Source organism: Tenrec ecaudatus, chromosome 5, assembly GCF_050624435.1.
Source record: "Tenrec ecaudatus isolate mTenEca1 chromosome 5, mTenEca1.hap1, whole genome shotgun sequence".
NCBI classification, from domain to species: domain Eukaryota; kingdom Metazoa; phylum Chordata; class Mammalia; order Afrosoricida; family Tenrecidae; genus Tenrec; species Tenrec ecaudatus.
In genome coordinates, this window is record NC_134534.1 from 132,792,318 (window position 1) to 132,811,312 (window position 18,995).

Sequence of the window (18,995 nt, forward strand, 5' to 3'; positions counted from 1 at the left end):
CCCTTCCGGAGACGCATCGGAAGACAGGCCTGGAAATCATCTTTCAAGAGAGCGGCCAAGGGAAAGCCCATGGGGCAGAGTTCTCCTTCAACAGACGGGGCACCGGCACCCACAGCACTGCAACCAAGCTGGTAGAGGAGCACGTCCACGCCCTTGGGGACGTGGGCACACGGGAGGAGGGAAAGCTAACATCAAACCATTGTCCGACTCTGCACCTCATGCGCTTCCTGAACCCAGGCCGTGTTAGAAAGCATTTGCTCAAACAAGCCCCCCTCCCCCCGCCCCAGTGGAGACCAATGAAAATGAGAAAATAAGGACAGAACCAATGAAAAGCTGGCGTGGGGAGGAAACCAAGGAAGCTTCCAAGGAAAGGCTGCAAATCAGACCAGCCAGGTGGGGTTTTAAGACCTACAATTCAGACATTTCTGGTGTGGCTTAAAGATGTTCCTAATAAAGGGCTTGCCAGCAGTCAGCTGAGCTAGAATGGCTTTTGTAGAAAAGGGTTGAGGACAAGGAGCAGTCACACTTGAAGGCTTGAATCACTTCTGAATCACACTGACGAATGATTACTCATTGGGTTGTGATCCTCAAGGTCAGCAGTTCAAAACCACCAGCTGCTTCTAGGGAGAAAGATGGGGCTTCGTACTTCTGTAAAGTGTTACAGTCTCGGAAACCCACACGGGCAGTTCTATCCTGTCCTGCGGGGTCGCTGTCAGTCAGCATTGACTTGATGGTGAGTGAGCATCCCAGCAAAGGAGTCTTGGTGGTGCTGTGGGCTGGACACTACTAACCACAAGTTTGGTGGTTCAATCCCACAAACCATCTTTCTCAACAGGAAAAAGATAGACCTATTTGCACTCATAAAGTTGTACAATTTTATACATCCCTGTGTAGCATCACTAGGAGTGAGATCACCTGAATGGCAGTGTGTTTGGCTTTGCTTAGCACCCCGACAAGGAGCCCTGGTGGCATAAAGTTTAACTGCCCAAGGTTGGGAGTTAGAATCCACCCAGCAACTCCATTTGAGAAAGATCTGTCTGCTCCAGTAAGATTATAGTCTAAGAAACTGTTCTGACCAGATTACCGCCTAACAAACCATACGAGGCAGTTCTGCTCCATCATCTCAGATTTGTATTGGTCAACAATTGACTTGAAAGCCCATAATAACAGTAGCCCAGCTTCTCACCACCCCCACACTCCCACCTCTCACCCCACTTCCCAGGGAGCCATTCTCTATGTCGACTTCTTCAACTTCCAGAAGAATATGCTATCGTGACATCAAAGATTGGGAAGCCACAGCAAGAGAGATCTCGGGATTCTGGCAGCCCGAGACTGGGAAGGGCATTCTCAGCAGGCAGCCCTTCCATTTGCTCAGGAGAAGCCTTTCGGTGGTTACAGCGCATGTCTGAACAAGGCGTCGCCATCTTTCCCTAGTGGGGAAACGTGTGGGCTTTGAAGTTAGGCTGCCACACTGGGGCTCCCAGCCTCACCACACGCTGGTCCTACAATCCTGGGTAAGTTCCTTAACCTTCCCCGGCCTCGGTTTCCTTATCTAGAACAGGCCTCCTGAGAGTCCTGTGTGGGCTGAAAGGAGATAGAGAGCAAAAACAGCTGGGCCAGTCTTGTTCCTAACAGCTGTTCCCGACTGTAGAGTATTGCCTGGGAGGAGGGGCTGAAGTGAGGTGCGGTGCTCACTGAGCTCTAGGCCCCGCACGGCCTCTGCTTAGGCACTGAGATGACAGCTCTGACCTCACTGGTCACCAACTTAGCAGAATTTTCCGGGCATACGATGCCTCAGTTAGTGTCAGAGGTTTTTGAACTATCACTCTTCTTCAGTCTGCACAGGAAATGTTCATACACATGTACACATAAGCTCAGAGAAGGTAAGTCACTTGCCCATGTTACAGGGCTGCAGTGTTCCAGCACACGGGTGCATGAGCAAGGTGCTTTGTAAGGTGTGTACCTGTGCCTTTCTGGACTCTACTGGATGGAGGCGTGGGGCGGGGAGAGAGAACTTCTAGGAAAGTGTAACCCAGGAATCAAGCTTATTTGGGGGTTTCCTGGCCCTTCAAGGCGTCCCAACATTTGGATAAGCTCTCCCCCACTAACCCAAAGGTCTGCAGTTTGAACCCACTCTCAGCTGTTCTGAGGGAGATAAGCCTGGCCAAGGATATCCTAGAGCACCGTTCTTCTCTGTTCTTTTGGGGACTGATGAGTCGTAACCAACTCAACAGCACCCCAAAGCCACCCTCTCACCCTTGATCCAGCTCTCCCGACAAGGTCAGGTCTAGGGCAAGGCACTGGAAATATGCTGCAGGAAATTGCATCTTGAAATGGTGGGTCCTGGTGCCTCACTTGTTCCACCCTGGTCCTGGTCCAGCTGGTGGCCCAAAGACCATTCCCCTTTTATGTGCCTACACATGTAAACAAGTCTGCTAGTAGGGGTCAGATGCAGCAGATAAAACCACATCATGCCCAGTAAAATTTTTCTTTCTTTTTTTAAGTGTGGCCTGTTTTGATATATATTTTTAATAAATCATTTTATTGGGGGCTCTTACAGCTCTTATAACAATCCATACATCAGTTGTATCAAGCACACTTGTACATATATTGCCATCAACATTTCCAAAACACTTTCTTTCTACTTGAGCCCTTGGTATAAGCTCTTTTATCCCCTGTCTCCCCCACCCTCCCACCCTCTTGAATCTGTGATCAATTATATATTATTGTTGTTAATTCATGTCTTACACTGTCCGTTGTCTCCCTTCACCCGCATTTTTGTTATTTGTCCTCCTGGGGGGTGGGCTATATATCAAACCTTGTGATGGGTTTGCCCCCTTTCTTCCACTCCACCCTTTCCCCCTGGGGTCCCCCTACCCTCATGATATCGCTATTCCCACTACTGTTCCAGAAGGTGTTATCTGTTCTGAATTCCATGTGTCGAGAGCTTTTATCTGTACCAAGGTGTGTACTCCGGTCTAGCCAGGTCTTTAAGGTAGAACTGGGTCATGGTAGTTGGGTGGTGACGCATTCAGGAACTAGAGGAATGATTTGTGCTTTGTCGGTACTATACTGCACCCTGGTTGAATCGACCTTTCCTTGTAACCCTTCTTGTGGGGGGATGTCCAACTGCCTACAGATGGACTTTGGGGCTCCTCTCCAACGCCCCTCAGTCACATCAGTATAATTGTTTCTTATGGTTCTTTTGATATTTGATAACTGATCCCGTCGACACCTCTATCACACAGGCTGGTATGGTTCTCCCATGTGGGCTAACTTGCGTCTCTGCTAGATGGCTGCTTGCTTAGCTTCAAGCCTTTAAAACCCCAGATGCTACACTTTTGACAGCTGGGGACAATCTACTTTCTTCACCACATTTGTTTATGCACGCAGTTTGTCTTCGGTGATTGTTTTGGGAAGGTGAGTATCAAGGAGTGCCTGGTTATTAGGACAAAGTGTTCTTGTGTTTAGGGAGGACTTGAGTAGAGGCCCAAAGTCCGTCTGTTACCTTAATACTTGACACATAAATATATGTACATTGGCCTCTATCTCTTTCATTATAAATTAATATATTTACATATATACATGCCTGTAGCTATACCTCTATAAATAGCTTTTGTTTCCTACTTCTTTCTTCTATTTCCTTTTACCTTCCTTCTGTCCCACTATCAAGCTCACCCTCCACTGGCTCTCAGTAATTCCTCTTGGATACATTGCCCTTGATCAAACCCCACCAGGCCTCCTTGCCATCATTTTTAGATCTCTTGTTGTTCCCTCATCCCTGATTTTGCTGGCTCTCCAGTCCCCGTCCCAGCCGCATCCTTTCCCATGTGCCCCCAGAACCACCGGTCCTGTTGTTTTCTCCTGGTGATTGTTTGTCCTGCCTATCTTATAAAGATAGACATAGGGCAAAAGAAAGATAGATGGTTCCTGGTCTGCCTGCTGATTTTTATGAATGTTTTCCAATCGATGCCCAGTAAAATTTCAATAGTAACTCTTCACAGCTGAAGTTTTGTGACTTATTGCAAAAAAAAACAAAAATCACCTGTGTTAGTCTGGGTACATTAGAGAAACAAAGCCACAGAAACTCGTGTATAAGAGAGAGTTTTATGTGAAGGTTAAGTGCACATCAAGAAAACATCCCAACCCAGTGCTGCTCAAGCCCACAAGTCCAACATTAACCCATTAATCCATATGTCAAACACCAATCCACAAAGTCCTCCTCCATCTCACAAAACACACACTATAATGCCAACTACAGGAGGAAAGCCGACTCTGTGAATGTGTAAAACATCTCAACACTGGCAGGGGTCTCCACACGGCTGCTCCAGCACCCAGGGCTGCATTGGGCTAGGTCCATGCGGCTTCTCCTTGGGGATGTCTTGCAGGAAGGAAACCTTTCCAGCTGAAGCAGGGAACTGACTAAAGCAGCTGCACCCTGGTCCAACCATCACAGAGCAAGAGACCCAAGAACTAGAAAGGTGAGGCTCACTGAGCCATGTATCCCTCCGCCCTTCAATTAACCCCACATGTGTTTATCAGCCAGGTTGACACAATAAACTTTAACTCAACACCCCAAACTGAATACAGTTCTCCAGGCAAAATCATTGTTGAACACTGGCAAAGAGCATGAAGGACAGGGCATGGCCAGTAGATACAAGAAGTCTGGCAATCCTACTTGGCAAGCTCCTGCCTACGGGCAGGTGGGACAATAATGTATGCTTGTGAGCTGCCAGGAGCACTGGTGGTGGTGTGGGTTAAGCATTAGGTTGCCAACTACAAAGTCTGCTGTTCAAACCCACCAGACGCTCCCAGGAAGAATGTTGAGGCTGTGTGCTCCTGTGAAGATTTACATTCTCAGAAACCCTAAGAAGCAGTTGCCGTAAGTCAGAATTGATATGTTGTTAAGCGTCAGCATCGATTTGATGGTGGTGGGTTGGGTTTGGCTTGGTTCCTGAGCCTCTGGGTGTTATGCAGATGGTTTGCACTAGACTTCTAACCATGATGTTGGCCATTCCGACCTGCTCCACAGTGCCACAGAAGGATGGCCTCGTGACCTCTTCCCTAAAACGCAGCTATTGACAAGCCCATGGGGAAGTCTGAGAGGACAGTTGTGCTAACTCTCTCCACAATATGACCAGAAATACAAGGAGAAAATGCCAGATGGTTTTGAGGGATTCTAATTCAGGGAAGCCAGGAAGCAGTGGGGACCTGCAGACCGGTGACAATCACCATGCGATGGGGAGAACCTCTTCTGCCACCCTCCTTCGCTCCACGTGGCTGCCGGGAAAAAACGAGAGACCGTGTCCCTAATCATCACACCCCAGTCTGGACAAAGACACCACACGACAGACCTTCCCGGGGGGGCTGTCTGAAGTATGACCGCCCCTGCCCACCTGGACACTGCTGGCTGCAAACCTACCAGGAATCATTCTGGAAGGTAGTCTGCAGTGGACTCTGCTCTCAAAGCCAACACTCTAGCTGCCTCCCTGCACAGCCCACAGCTCGGGCCTGTGAAACCCATAGTCAGACCTCCCAGAGAGGCTGTACGGGGCTGTTGGCCCCCCTTTCTGGTCAGCGCTGAGGACTGCAGACGGGGCCTGCTGGGTACTAGGAGGCAAGCACGTTCCATGGCAGCCACGCCCACAGCCCATATACTACAAGGGAAACTCTTATAGCAATAAGGTGGGCCTGGCTGGGGGTCTGTTAAGAGTGCGGCAACCCCTCCCACACCTAGACACTGTCCCCTGCAAGCCAGCAGTGACTCACCCCAGGTGGCACCCAGAGTGGCGTCTGCTCCCAGGGCACTCACTCTGCCTTTCTGGGCGACCCAGAAGGCAGGTCTCCAAAACTAAGAGGACACACACTCCTGGGGCACTGAAGACGGCCGTCTAAGGGTGCTGGGTGCTGGAAAGCACGGGTCAGGAGTGAGTGCTGCACTCCCCGCCAACAACCTGCCAGGCAGCACCGCTAGCAACAAGGCCGAGATCTGATCAGAATGGGACACCTCCTCCCTCACCTGGTCTTATTGATTGCCAGAGTGTTGCAAACTACTGCAGACGGCCACGGTGCCGGGGTGACTCCCACAGCCAACACCCTACCTCCTGCCCTGGGCACCCCAGCACTCAGAGCTCTGGAACCAACAGAAGAGGCCTCTGTGGGCATCGACTTGGGTCTATCCTCTTCCGGTTGGAAGAGCATTCTAGACTCATATGAAGGTTACCTGCAGTGGAATTAGGTGGTGAGTCACCTCAGGAGAGACTGCTTGCCAAGCAGCCCAGCAGCACCGGGGTCCTGAAGCCAATATAAGAGAGAGAGATATCTCCTGGGCTTTCTTTCTGGGAAGTTCCAGTCCCTCAGGAAGCTTGGGCTGTGATTCCCTGAAATCCAGCACAGAGAGCCATTCCCGCTGAGTAGGGAAGGGAGCCAGCCATGGGCAAAGACACAGAGTGTGAATTATCTGACAGTGCAGAAACCGAGAAGGGGAGGAAGTGGTCCCCGAAGAGCCCTGAGTCTCCTTGTAGGCTGATGGAGGAGGACACAATAGCTCAACTGAGTGGCAGTGCTGGCCGATGGACAGATTAATGTCTGGTGTTGGTGGGGGGGGGGGGGCAGAGACTGGAAGTTAAAAATGAAGATCTGGTACTTCTAAATCCTAATTAAACTCAGGAGGGAGAAGCAGCTGGCACAGAGAGGGAAAATAAACAGCAAGCAAAGGCCCAAGGCTCTGCTCCTCTCAGAACTTTACAGGAAGAAGTGTAGGCAAAAGTGCGTTAATACGGTGGTTTCAGGCTGCTGAGCTGGGCAGTTGGCAGCCTTGTGCATTACCACTGCGCCACCGGGCCTCAGAGAACGTCTCCCGCTGATCAGTTTCTTCAGAAATAGACTGTATATGCTCTGACTGGAGATGAGGTTTAAAAAATTTGCATGCAGTGGTTCATTAAGATTGATGGCAAGGTCTGCCGAACTGATAGAACCTACCCTGCTGGTTTTCTGGATGCCACCACATTGACGAGACCGGAGAGAATCTCCGTCCGATCTACGACACCAAGGGCTGCTTTGCTGGTCATCGTATTGCACCTGAGGAGGCGAAGGACAAGTTGTGCAAAGTAAGAAAGATCTGTGTGGGCACCCCTCATCTGGTGGCTCACCATGCTCGCACCATCCGCTATCCTGAGCCTCTCCTCAAGGTGAAGGACACTGCAGATCGATCTGGAGACCGGAAAGATGACTGAGTGCATCAAGTTCAACATGGCCAACCTGTGTATGGTGACTGGAGAGGCTACCCTGGGAAGAATCGGTGTGCTCACTAACAGAACGCCCTGGCTCTTTTGATGGGGCTCTTGTGAAAGATGCCAATGCAATAGCTTTGCCAGCCGGCTCTCCAACATCCGCCTCACCACGGCTGAGAGAGAGACAAGAGACTGGCCTGGTGCCAAAGAGAGCAGTGGAGAAATGATCTCGAGGTGGAGTGAATCAGGAGATCTTTCTAATAACAAATACAGCATAGTTTTTCTTTTAAAAAAATTTAGCATAATTTTTAAAGTAATGACTTGTGATTGAACTATTAGATTGTATGGTATGTGAATTAGATGCCAATAAAACTGTTAGAAATTTTAAAAATAAAATACCGCTCAGAAAATTTTTTTCCCAATTTGTAAACAGAAATTTATAAATCCAAGAAGCTCAAAGACCTCCAAGCAGGAAAATAACCCAAGAGACACCTTAGCTAGGTTCTCATGAACATTACTACAGTGAGAGAGGCAAACACTCACATAGAAAGAATTACAGTAAGACTTAGTGCCCGTTTCTCTTCAAAACACTAGAAGCCAGAGGCAATGGAATCTTATGTAAAGTGCTGGCGAAGAAAAAGAAATCATGTCAACTGAAAATCATACATCCATTAAAACCATACTTTCGGAATGATGGTGAAACTAAAACATTTCCAGATAAACAGAAGCGGAGAGAGTTCATACCCACCAAACGGGCCTCCCAGATAGACCAAGAGGTGCTCTGTAAGTAAAAGGGCAAAGACGAGCGGATCCGAGATGTGAGCAAGGAAAATGTACGAACTAGTACGAAGACAAGTCCAAAAGCATTGCTACAAAACCATAGAAACAACATCAAAATCTGACAGGGTACCGTCTCCATCCATCCTCCCCGCTGGCTCTAAGCCCTCCTGAAGGTGGTCCCGTCTCTCCCACCCTTCCTAGTAGAATTCTGTGCCCTGCAGACAAACCACATCAAAATGGCAGTTTCACCTTCCTGAAGGGAGTCAACTCGTGTTCCTTTAAAATGTTCTCTGAATTGGGGGAACAAAATGATGTCTGAAGGGACAAGACCAGGGCTGTAGGGTGGATGGAGAATTTCCCAGTGAAATTCTCATAGGACAGCCCTGTTGCCCCCAAAGAATGAGCAGAACGTCGTCATTATATGGGGGAGGGGGGGGTCCTTATTACAATATCCCTGGCCTTTTTTTCTCACCAATGAAGTTTTCCTTTTCTGAAAACGTATTTTTCATAAAAGCCCCTAATTGTCCGCTGTGTCTGTTGATGCCAGGGCTAGTTTCTGTCTGTGAGTCTTCACGGAATGTGAACACAACGCCTGAGCAAACATTTCCTGCTAGGTAGGTTTCCCTGTCCTGTTTCCTTAAAGGAACCTTGGCGGTGTAACTGTAAAGACCTCGACTTCTAGCAGAACCCACCAGCTGTGCCACGGAAGAAAGACGTGGCAGTCAGCCTCTGTGAAGACATCCGCCTTGGAAACCCGCTGGGGCAGTGCTGGTCTGTCAGAGAGGGGCGCTGTGAGCCGGAATCCACTGGGTGAAAGAGGGTTTGATTTGGTTGGCCTATAAAATTGGTCTACGAGGACACCTAGAGGTAAGACTGGGTTATCGCAGGCTAAGGTTGCTGGTGGAAAGCTCAACTCTTGACACCCGTTTAAATGGAATCTGTACAATAGCACCTCATCCCCACTATCATGACCCCAGTGCTGCCTTCCACTGCGGGCTAGAACGGAGCATTTCCACAGGTGCAGCTAAGACGTAAGAGCTGACGACACACGGAATCCAGGGTCAGGAATGGTAGTAGTGATACCAGGAGGGTAGGGGGAAGGTGAAGAAAGGAGGGGAGGAACTGGGAACCGATCGCAATGAGCAACACATAACTACCCCACCCCAGGGAGACAACCAACAGACAGTGAGCTTGGGTGAAGGGAGACAGCGGTTGGTGTAAAATATGAAAATAATAATAATTTATCATTTATCAAGGGGTCACGGGGGTGGGGGAGCTGATACCAATGGCTCAAATAGAAAGTACATGTTTAGAAAATAGTGATGGCTAGGAGCAAATGAGGGGGGAGGAAGAGAGAGTGGAGCACATCCTGGCCCACCAAGCCTTGAGGACAAAATCCCCTCTCAGAGCAGCCAGTCCACAGAGAAGACCATATGGCCGCCCCCACTATGAGATACGGCATCCCTCACTGACCCATAGCCCTACAGGGGGACAACACTGGAGACACAGTGTGGGAAATGTGCCCGATCTGATCCCACCACACCGAGGCAAAACACTAAGGGCATGCAACAGAACAGCAAGGGGAACAGAGCGATGAAGTCCCCAGGGAATACCAAAAATAGACTTTGGGACCAGTGTATGGCATCCCATCAGACTCGACCAGAAAACACTCCTAAAGACCAACAAACAGTCCTTGAACTAACTACAGGCTTTTCTTTTGTTGTTGTTGTTGTTGTTTTTTGTCATTGGATTTTTGTTGTTGATGATGTTTTGTTTTCTTTTGTTGCTTGGGGTTGCTCTGTCTTGTTTTCATGCATGTTATTATCTCCACAGGTCTGTCTAAATGAGATAGACTGGATGAACAATCTGGAGAAGAAAACAACAGGACCAGGGGGACATGGGAGAGGGGAAGGGGCGGGGGAAGGACGTGGTGTTAACAAACCCAGAGACAAGGGAACAACAAGCAATCCAAAATCAGTGGTGAGGAGAGTGTAGAAGGCCCGATAGAGCTTGATCAAGGGTAGTGTAACTGAGAGGAATTACTGAAACCCAAATGAAGGCTGAGTATGATAGTGGGACAAGAGGAAAGTAAAAGGAAACAGAGGAAAGAACTTGGAGGCAAAGGGCATTTATAAAGGTCTAAATAAAGGTAAGTACATATGTAAATATATGAGGATGTGGAAATAGATCTATGTGCATATATTTATAGGTTTAGTATTAAGGTCGCAGATGGACATTGGGCCTCCACTCAAGTACTCCCTCAATGCAAGAATACTTTGTTTTATTAAATTGGCATTTCTTGATGTTCACCTTCCTGACATGATCACTGAAGACAAAGCGGATGCATAAGAAAATGTGCTGAAGAAAGCTGATGGAGCCTGGCTATCAAAAGATATAGCATCTGGGGTCTTAAAGGTTTGAAGGTAAGCAAGCAGCCATGTAGCTAAGAAGCAACAAAGCCCACAAGGAAGAAGCACACCAGCCTGTGTGATCACGAGGTGTCGACGGGATCAGGTATCAGGCATCAAAGAACAAAAAATCAAATCTTGCAAATGAGGCGGAGTACAGATTGAGGACCCAAGGCCCATTTGTAGGCCACTGGACATCCCCTTACAGAAGGGTCTCGGGGAGGAGATGGGCCAGTCAGGGTGCAGTGTAGCAACAATGAAACATACAACTTTACTCTAGCTCCTAATGCTTCCCCACCATCACCATCACTATCATGACCCCAATTCTGCCTTACAAGTCTGGCTGGACCAGAGGATGTACACTGGTACAAATAGGAACTGGAAATACATGGAATCCAGGGTGAATGATCCCTTCAGGACCACTGGTGAGAGTGACAATACCAGGAGGGTAGAGGGAGGGTGGGTTGGAAAGGGGAAACCAATTACAATGATCTGCATATAACTTCCTCCCTGCGGGATAGACAACAGAAAAGTGAGTGAAGGGAGATGTCGGACAGCATAAGATATGACAAAATAATAACAAATTATCAAGGTTTCATGAGGGAGGTGGGAGTGGGAAGGGAGGGAGAAAATGAGGAGCTGATACCAAGGACTCAAGAATGATGATGGCAACAGATGTACAAATGTGCTTGACACAATGGGTGGATGTATGGATTGTGATAAGAGTTGTACAAGCCCCCAACAAAATGATATTTTTTTTAAAAAGAAAGAAAATAATGATAGCAACATATGTACAAATGTACTTGTTACCATTGATGTATGGCTTGTTATAAGAGCTTTAAGAGCCCCCAATAAAATGATCTTTTAATTTTTTAAAAAAAGAAGTTAATAGAATCTGTACAAACAGTTTCCATGTCCCTACAGAAAAAAAGGACGGGAGTCAGGGTGGAGCAGGAGGAGGACGGCTGTCTATAATGCCCAACAATTCCATTTATTACCCACATTTTTTTTACCTACATATTTTTAAGGCAGTCACTTAAATTCTTTAAACTGTCGCTCTTCTATAAAATACTAAAGATAATGTTAAGAATCTCAGAGAATTGTAAGGATCCAATAAAAGTGTGTAGCTTAAAAAGATCGTATCCCAGTGAAAGGACTAGCGTTGCTGTTAAGCGCCGCTGAGTGGATTCCGGCTCACCATGGCCTTCTGCACAACGCAAGGAAACACTGCCGGCTCTGGGCCATCCTGACAAGGAGCGCTATGTGAGAGTTCGTTGCTGCAGCACTGGGTCAGTCCAGCCTGTTGAGGGTCTTCTCTTTTTCGGCTGACATGCTACTTCACCAAGCATGATGCCCTTCTCCAGCGAGTGGTCTCTCCTAACACAGGCCTTAAATGTGTGCGCTGAAGCCTTCTGGCTGTACTTCTTTCAAGACAGATATGTTTGTTCTTTTGGCAATTCGCATGCTCAATATTCTATGCCAAAAATCTAATCCATATGCATCCATTCTTCAACAATCTTCCTTCATTGTCCATCTCTTGCACATAGATGAGGCAGTGGGAAAGACTTTGGCTTGAGTATTCAAAGTGACATTTTTGTTAACAATTTTTAAAATGTCGTTTGCCGTAGATTTACAGGATGGAGTACGCCCATCACTCATCTGTCAGTTTGCTGCCTTATGTGCTCCCGTAACACTCAAAGCGTGCCACAGGAGATCCAATACCGGCTGCGGCACCCTGGTGGACAGGTTTCAGCAGAGCTTCAAAGACTAAAGGGAGTTCTGATAGTGCTGTCAGGAACGCACTGGACTCCAAGGCCAGTGGTTCAAACCCATAAGCTACTCCTGGGGAGAAATTTGGGGCTGTCTGTCCCCAGAAAGGCTTGCAAAGCCTTGAACCCACTCTACAGGGCTGCTATGAGTCAGAATTGAAGGCAGGGGTTTATTTGTTTGTTTCTTTCTTCAAAACTGTAAAGCAGATTAGGAGGAAAAAGCAGTATTGATGAAAATTGGCTGCTTATGAATAGCCATGGGACACAGCAATCATCTATAAATATTAAAGATGCGGGAGGGGGCGGAGCACTAGAGCTGGGTGTGATGATGTATATACAACTCTGTTTAGAAGCGGTTGAACTTTTTAGGGGCAAGCAAACCCCATGTTCAAGATAAATAATATTTAATGTAGATCTCTTTTCTATAAATTACTTATTTCTAACATTCACACATCTACTTTAAACGCAAAGCAGTTGGTAGAAAGAAAAAGCATGGACCAAGATACTTTTCTTACCCTTTGCCCTTTCACAGACCTCAACCTTTGGATTTATTAATCCAATGCTCTTAAAAATTAAAAAGTATGCAAAATACCCAGGATGAACAGAAACACGAAGTTTTACATCAGGACAGAACTGGTATTTACTGAATTTCCCTTCTGCTTTAGGTTCCAAAATAGCTTAGCAGTGCGTTCGAGTCGAAGATCAGATGAAGCAGATGTTGCATGTGCTCATTTAACAGATGAGTGAAAGGAAAACCATTGGACTGATCAGATGCCCTGCCCAGAGTCACATGATTAAATCATAAGTCCCCAAATCAATCCCAGATGCAAATGATTCTAAAGCTCAGGTTTTCACCTTTCAACCTTATTCCTCGCTCCCACAGGGTATCATTACAGTTGTGCTGTGCTTAAGTCTTGCCAGATCTAATAAATAAAAATGAAGGATCTCCAATGAAATCAGCACTTGAGGTAATAAATAATATTTAATATGAGTTTGTCCCATGCAAGTTCTGGATTTTATCTGTCAGCCCTTGTCTCCTATTGCCAAGAATGACAAACATTGGGTTTTATTTTATTTTATTTATGTACTTACTACCAGGCCTTTTAAATAGAGCTTGCAATTTCAAAACAGAATGGATCTGCTAGATTAAGCCTGCTCTTTCTGCGCTGAGCACGGATCAGAAAGAGTAAGTAGCTTCAATTGAGCACCAAAGGCCCAAAGCATTGACAAGGGGCTTAGTTCCTTGGGCCTACCAACAAGTGGGACAGCATGAGCTCCATCCCCCTTCCCCAAGGCCTCCCTCCACCCGACGCCTGGCCTTGGCTCACCTTGGGTTGGTATAACATTTACAACCTGAGTGTAAATACAGGAAATATTTCAGGTACTACATTGTGTGTCCTGCAAAGATGATTTGTTAGGTGGATGGCACCAACTCCAGGCCACACCAAGTGATTTTCCTTGGCAGAACAATATTCTCGGCCCCCATAATTTGCTTCTCTTCATCGTGCAATTGACATGATTGTGAGGATGCGCAACTTGCTCTTTGAAAACACAGCTAATCATGTTGCTCACCTGGAGCTGACCTATTAGCGAATCTCAAAGCCCTGGAACCTACTAGTTGAATGGATGCTCTACTCTTTCTTCTAATAAGGTTGTATCTGCAGATAGAAGAGACATATAGTTCAAAGTCAGCCTGAACATCAATCTACTACTGGAGAAAATATTGAAGAATTAATTTTTAACTATACAAAAGGGAATCATTAAAGCATATTCAATGGATTGCTAGGAGATTGCCAGACTTGAGTAAGTCCTTCAACTTCTAATTCATACCTTCGCATTCATACTTGCCCAATGAACCTAGCTCCCTGGCAGTTAAGTGGATCCTACCCACGATGCTACCTTTACTCAGACCATCTGTTTCTGGTTTGCTGGTATGTGTGAGAGATGGATCTCTGATGGTGCAGTGGGGTAAGTGCAGTGCTGTGAACCAAAAGGTTAGAGGTTCGAACCTACTAACTGCTCCCTGGGAGAAAGATAAGGCAGTCTGCTTCTGTAAACATGTACAGGCTTAGTGGGTTGGTCAGTGTGCATTAAAATGAACTCGGTTGTGTATGTGTACGTGTGCATGTGTGTCTCCTCCCCGCCAGCGTGAGCGAGCACTTAGAAACCAGGGACCATGGTTGTCATTTTGTGAATATCTGTCCCCTTCAGGGCTCCGTCCCCTTCTCTCTCATCCTCCCTGTCTCCGGCCTTGGCTTACTAACATTTCCAGGATCCTTTCACTGCCCTGTCCTACGGCCCAAACTCTAGCCCAGTGGTGATCACCATGGGGCTTTCCAGCCACTCCGGCCACCAGTACCACGGGCAGATTTAAAATGCAGATTCCTGATGGCCCAACCAACAGGATCCGAAATTCTGGAGAGAACCTTGGGACTCGCCATTTTTCCAATGCTTCTGGTGCTTCGGGTGTAAGGTGAGAGGTCTTGCTGTCGCTCGGTGTTGCTCTGTGGATGAGCAGCACAGGTGAGAACGTGTAAGGGAGGCAGTGGCGGAGTGCCAGGCCACTTCCAGGCTGACTCATCCAGAGTCTGCCTTTGGACAAGACCGTAGCAGCTGACTGATGCATGTGGTTCCTTGCAGTCTACCTGAATCTGACTCACAGCGACCCCTTGTGGCAGAGCCGACCCGCCCACAGAGTTTCCCAGGCTGCCATGGGGCTGACTGCCAACCCTTTCTGCCTGTGTGGCCACTGATGGCTTCAAGCTGCCGACCTTTAGGTTAGTAGATGAGTGTTTTAACCCCTGGACCACCAGGACCCCTTCTATCATGAATTAAAATCTAGCGAATTTTCCTCTTTGCGTGGAGAAGGTAATTACTGACACCTGAAGGGAAACCTAGCGGTGTAGGGGGTCCCATGTTGGGCTACTAACCATAGGTCAGCAGTTCAAAACCACCAGCCACTGGAGAAAGACGAGGCTTTCTTTTCCCATAAAGAGCTATCGTCTCAGACACCCACACGACAGTTGTACCCTGGACTGTAGGGTCGTTTTGAGTTGAAATCGACTTACTGGCAGTGAGTTTAGCTTGGCCCTATTGACACCTGAAATAGTAAAGTCATGGCTAAGGAGGCCCATCCTTGTTTGTTGGTTTACCTTGTGATTGTGAATTTGGTGAAGTTCTACAGAGCAGATCAGCGGTTTTACATTCAACAATTGTCTCGACTTACGCATTGCAGCTTCCTCAAAGTAGCATCACTTAGCCGACTTCCTCTGTGTGTCCCGTTTCCATTTTTCCCTTCAGAAAGCTTGGGGCTTTGTTCCTGGGTAAATGTCACCGCTTTGACCTTGAATGGTTGGACATTCAAACGCGAGGGCTAGCCTCCACTCCTTACCTTAGGCAGACTTCAGCGAGAGCAGAGCAGATTATATCCGTTTGGGGAGAAAGATAAAGCTTTCTGCTCTCATAAAAAGTCAGTGTCTTGGAAACCCATGGGGGCAGTTCTACTCGAGTTGGAATCGACTAATTGGCAGTGAGTTTGGTTTGGGTGTTTGAGGACTCTGACCAAAATGATAAGCATTAGGGGTGGGGGGAAGGGATGTAGAGGGGGAGAAGGCTGCTAATGCCCCAACTCTATGCTGGACCAACTCAATGCCAACATCTAAGGCAAGGTACATCACTATTGTTGCTGTTGTGTGGTTTCCTAAGTCTATCAGTGATACTAATGTGCACTGTGGACTGAGAACCACAGACTCCTGGACCCATTGCCCACTCTCCCTTTTCAACCAGTTCTCTTCCACTTCTTTGAAGGCCCCCTGTCTATAGAAAGGGTGCATTTTGACTGCCCTGCCCTACCAGCCTTGAGGGAGATGTAGCAGAGAGACGCCTGCAAATGGTCCAGAGCTGCTTGCCACCAAGCGAGTACCTTGCTGACAGGGGAGGATTGCCCAAGAAGCAATGTAAGCCAGGTTTACCTGTGCTTACTTAAGAATCTATAATGAACAGAATTAATAAGTAAGCAGCATAAGCCTGTATTTACCTGGCTTATGGGGTAGGTACTCGGGTGCCCCAGTTAGAGATGAAGAGAGACTTTAGGTCTATAGAATGGCCCCGTGGGGGGAGCAGTGAGACAGAATCCAGCCATACCTAGAAGTAGAATCCTTGATGTGGTGACAAAATGGGAAAATGCTCACTACAGTTTAGCAAGTAAGCACAAGCAAGCCTGTGCTTGTGTTGTTTATTGGGTGACTCATCCTTGCTAGTCAAATTCAAAGGAGTATCAGTTGACCTGAACCCATGGTATAGCCTGGGGCTCTTGATTGTGATTCAGTAGGTCAAGGTCAGTGGTCCAAATCCTCGTGCAGTTCAACCTGAGAATTTGGAGGCTTTCTGCTCCCATGAAAATTTGCACCCTGGGCAGCACTGTAGGATCAACTAAGCATGGAAGTGACTCAGCTGGTAGTGAGGTTTTAATTAGGTTCTGGAGTGATTTAATTAGGTTCTCAGCATTTTCCCAAAGCCCCCAGAGCTTGCCTGGGTGTCTTGTCCTGGACCCAAATGTTAAGTATCAATGAACCAGCATCTAAACCGCCACTTGTTTGTCTTCTTTTATTAAAAATATATTATTAGGAGCTAATACAGATATCACAGCATTCCATAGTTCAATCACAACAAGCAGTATTATACAATGCTACCAAAATTCCTTCTTGAGCTCCTTGATATCATCTCTCCTTTATCTCCTCTCCCCCATTCCTCCCGCCCCTGGGAACCCGTATTCTACTTGCAGTCTCTATAGATTCAGCAACCTTAGTGTCATATACCAGGTTCATTTACTGTTTCAATAGGTTTCATGTACCAAATAAAAGAAAAGCAAATAACAGAAATTTATTACCCCAATGACAAAATATGCCAGAGATAAACACCAATATGAAAAAGAAAAACACAGAACACGTTGAAAACCAGATCAGGCTCAATGTGTATCAGAGGGGAATCAACCGACATAAACCAGCACATCCCATCCAGCTTTTATCTGCTGTGCATGAGAGGGACCCCTCACACGGCGCCTAGAACAGCAATGGGATTAAGGGGAATGGAGTTCTACCACAAACTTAAAGAAAATTAGCAGTTTTGTTGGCATGTAATTCGCATGCACAATTACGTAGTTCCGTTACATCAGGAAGAGGGGCACAGTCATCCCTACAACCGGTTTTAGAACATTTTCTTTCTTCTTGTGCTCATCCTTATTAGCTCCCCAACCCCTCTCGTGGCCCTTGCTACACCCCCAAGGAGCCAGTCATCCAGTTACTGTCACTGTACACTGACTTACCTGGAATTTTTTGTACAGCGAAACATACCCCACATTAAAAAAAACTCTTATAACTAGCAATAATACCCCATATCACTAACAATAATAAAAAAGTAAAAACAGATAAGATTCTCAATCGAAAGAAAGCAGAAAATATTAAAAACTCAAACAAATTCAAAGGGATTCAAAGGGGAAAGCAAATGGAGGTGTGAAGTTTTAACCTGACTGCATCTGCCATCAGCCACTTCCCAAGGCACTCTGTAGAACAGCACGGCTATCGCCTCCCCGCTCTACGGTGAGAGGAGAGTCACGAGAGGGTTACTCCACCTGTTTCACTTGTTTTTTTAACTGAAAGAACTTTAACATGGGTCAAAAAGGAGATGAAATTATAAGCTGTTACATTTTAATCTGACTACATCTGTAATAGGCTTTACAATTCTCTCTCTCTCTCTCTCTCTCTCTCTCTCTCTCTCTCTCTCTCTTTAAATCATTTTAATGGGAGCTCTTACAGATCTGCTAACATTCCGTACATCAATTGTTATTAAGCATATTTGTATGTATGTTGCCATCATCATCTTCTAAGCATTTGCGTTCTACTTGAGCCCTAGGTGTCAGCTCCTCTTTCCCCTCCCCCTGCTCTCAGTCTGATCGTCAGGCTTTTCCCATCCTCAGGCTCTAGTCAGAGGGCCTTCTGCAGAGGCTTCCTCTGTGTGTGGACCCTGCCAATGGATTTTGGGCTTCCGCTCTTACCCACAGACCTTCCGCAAACAGGTGTTCACAATTTAAGCTCTGATATTCCCTCTGGCAGATTTGTATTTTATTGCACAGGCTGGTGCACTTAGGTGACACTTCACTTAAAAGACCCAAAACAAACAAAAACATATTGTAGAGAATGAGTGGGTAAGAGCAGAGACCCAAAATCCGTCTGTGGAAAATAATGGGACATCCTCTCACAGAAGAGTCACAAGGAAGGGAGGAGTCAACCAGGGCGCAGTAGAGCACCGACGAAACACACACTATTCCTCTGGTTCCTTGAGGCTCCCTCACCCCCCACTATCATGACCCCTGTCCTGCCTCTCGCTGCGGACTAGGCCTCCAGAAGCATGTGCACAGGTACAGGTAAGAGCTCACATGGAATCCAGGTCAGATAAACCCCTCGGGAATAAAAATGGGAGTAGTGATACCAGGAGGGTGGGGTGAAAATGGGGAGAAAAGGGGGGGAGAAACCATGAAGGAAGGGAGACAGCATTTGGTGTAAGATATGAAATTAATCATATTTTATAATTTATCAAGGGGCCACAATGGTGGGGGTGAAAAGAGGAGCTGATACCAAGGGCTCAAATAGAAAATACATGTCTAGAAAATATTGATGGCAACCTATGTACAAATGTGCTTGACCAAATTGATGTGTGGATTGTTATAAAAGCTATAAGAACTCCCAATAAAGTTATCATTTTTTAAAAAGAGTAAAAAAGTTAACAACAATAACAAAATAAAACAAAGG